Source organism: Acanthochromis polyacanthus, chromosome 4, assembly GCF_021347895.1.
Source record: "Acanthochromis polyacanthus isolate Apoly-LR-REF ecotype Palm Island chromosome 4, KAUST_Apoly_ChrSc, whole genome shotgun sequence".
Lineage (NCBI taxonomy): Eukaryota > Metazoa > Chordata > Actinopteri > Pomacentridae > Acanthochromis > Acanthochromis polyacanthus.
The window spans coordinates 28,258,988-28,261,816 of record NC_067116.1 but is presented as its reverse complement, the minus strand read 5'-3'; positions in this window follow the sequence as shown (position 1 = coordinate 28,261,816).

Below are 2,829 nucleotides of genomic sequence, written 5' to 3'. Positions count from 1 at the left end.
GGCTCCTTTACCCGGGATGGCTCCACGTCACTGCACAGTGATTCATTTTCCCTGATGTCATCTTCTGCTCGGGCAATAATCCAGCAAAGAAGAAAATATTGCTTTGTAAACACCGCATCATCCACATCACATCAAACATGGAGCAGCTTGAGATTTAATATTTTTCCTCAGCAAAAATAATGCCTGATTAATTTCTGCTTGAAAGTCCAGCCTTAAGCACTTTGATCAATATGTGTGCGACTACCTGCCAATGCTGGACTCACTGAGTAATTAGCCAATGTGCTTGGCGGGCCTGACAGGGGTAATGAAGTCACACAGGCTAAGCGCTGCCAGGAAGAAAATCAGCCGAGTCCAAGTAAAGATGGTTTCCCTTCAAAGCACTGAGTGTATGCGAATTGAAAGAAAAACCATAAGATGCTCAGATGCGCTTTAACATCACAAATCATCTCTGTGCCCACATATGTTGACAGAAGTAGAGAGCCCATTCATTTGCACAAAATTATTAATTCCATCCAAGATTGAGGAAGAGCGCTATAAATATCTGTGACCGCCTGATTGCTCTGCGAAGATCAAACGGAGACAAACAATGTACTTTCTAAACAGTTTGTTCTGAGAGAATTATGACAGAAATAACTGACAGCTCTTGATGAACAGGAACATCCGAAGATCAGACAAGTTTTTATTGCATCAGAAATTAATTCTAAAAATGATACATCACTCAATGGGTGTATTAAAAGCATTCAGCTCCCGCTTGAAGAATTCTTGATTTCCCTGACAACGGAGTCTAATTAGACCAAACACATCTCTGTTTGTCTGACTGAAATAACTCAATTATAGAAACTCCAAACATCTGGCTGCACACTCGCGGAATTGATTAGAACATTTTTTTCCTGAAATGATTAAATAAGACAGTAATCACTTTAGAGCCAGTTCCATCTCCATTAGAAGTGTGCAGAAGTCAAAAGACGTAGAACCTCAACTAATCCAATCACTGCTGAACCCACACTCCTCATTATGTGCTGCTGCATGTGAAGATGACAAATAATCAAATGCAACTGTGTTCACAAAACGGGTTTAGAACCACAGCCGTATCATATCTGCACTGGTTCTATTTTACCTGGCTTGTTCTTTCATCAGCAAAGCCACGACTTCTCATTGCTTTTATTTTTAGGTTGTTTTATTTGTGACAGATTGCACAGAGCTGCTCTCTAATTACGATCGCGCGGCTACATGCGATATACGCCGTTCGAACACCAGAGCAATTCAGACGTGTTTTTTCAAAAGGCTTTGGCCTGTGAGCTTGTTACCTCTTCTTCTCACCCTCTGCCACCAGCCCATTACCCCTGACAGGACGGAGCAGAGGAGGACAGAGCACAATCTGCTGTAGCCTTTAATTTCAGGAGAAGCAAGGAGAAAAAACTAATTGAAACTTTCTCTCAATGATTTGCTACTTGATTTGACACTGGACTTTGCCATTGTCACAAAATCAATACAGGCAAGACAGGCAGGGCCTAACTAGAAAGGGCTTTTGGCTTTTCATGCCGAGCGAAGGCGGGCAAGAGCGTCAGGGTTAAGTGATGTGTTTCTGACGCTGAGTGGGTCTGGGACACCCCATTCGCTCTGCAGCCCTCTGGAACTTGTGGGCCTAATGGCAGGGCAAATCGCTGGGGGGAAAGGGACCGACTCGCTGTGATGTGTGTGTAAGTGTGCACGTCTGTTGTCCACGTGTGACTATTTGTTTGTGTGCTGGTGCAGCGGAGGAAGCCTCTGGGGCATTGGATTGTTCATAAAGCCAAGCGAGGGCTGCGACATAATGACTTCACTCACCTCCCAAAATCAAAATTAAAAAGTGGGGGACCACCACGGACAAAGCTATTATCATTGTAATAGGGTTGCTGCAATCTGCCAGCTGTTGTGCGAGTGTACGCTCAGTGTGTGTGTTTGTGTGTGTGTGCTGGGGCCATCATTGTCTCATCTCTCATGTCACCTTTTATCGAATGTATAAATACAAATACAAGACAAATATCACTGCTGTCAGGCTAAAATCGCCAAAATGTCAACTTGACTAAAAGTGTCAGTGAAGTTAAAATTATAATCCGTAAGATTTACAAAGATTTACAGGACATTAAATCCAATCTTTTATACTGTTAATGGCCGGATTTTTCTCACCAATCAGTGTGTTTGTATTTTGTGATTAATTCAGACTGTCCAGTCCAGAAAGATGACAGTGTGGGTACAGACGGTGAATTATGAACCAATTGGCTGTGAAGGTGAAAGCAGACATACCGAGGCATTAAAGGGGCCTAAAGGTGTCAGTGTGCTCAAAACGAAAGGTCACCACACTTTAATGTAAAATTGTTTATGGCTGATTTGTCTTATGCACTAGTATGTAGATTTCTTTAGACTGATATTTCCCCCCTCCATTTACAAACAAAAATTCCATCTTCATAACAATTGTTTTTACAAAATGATCTATGTTAGTTTACATCAATAATACATCAAATAGCAGAGACGATTGTCAATGCTTTGTCTGGACCAACTAATGTTGGATACAGCCGTCCCAAAGGCTTTAGCATGCACCAGTTGTAAACTCGAAATTGTAAGAATGCTGCTGCAAGACTTTTAATTGGTATAAAAAAAAAAATAGAAAACATTACTTCTGTACCAACATTCCCTGCACTGGCTGTCAGGTAAATGCAAAATTGTTGATAAAGCCATGCATAAGTTCAAACAAAGGTGTATTTCTGAATTTCTCTTCTCCTTTATTGCCTCTAGGCCTCTAAGATCCTCAGAGCAGCTGCAGCTTCCTCTTGCAATAAAAGCTTCCTC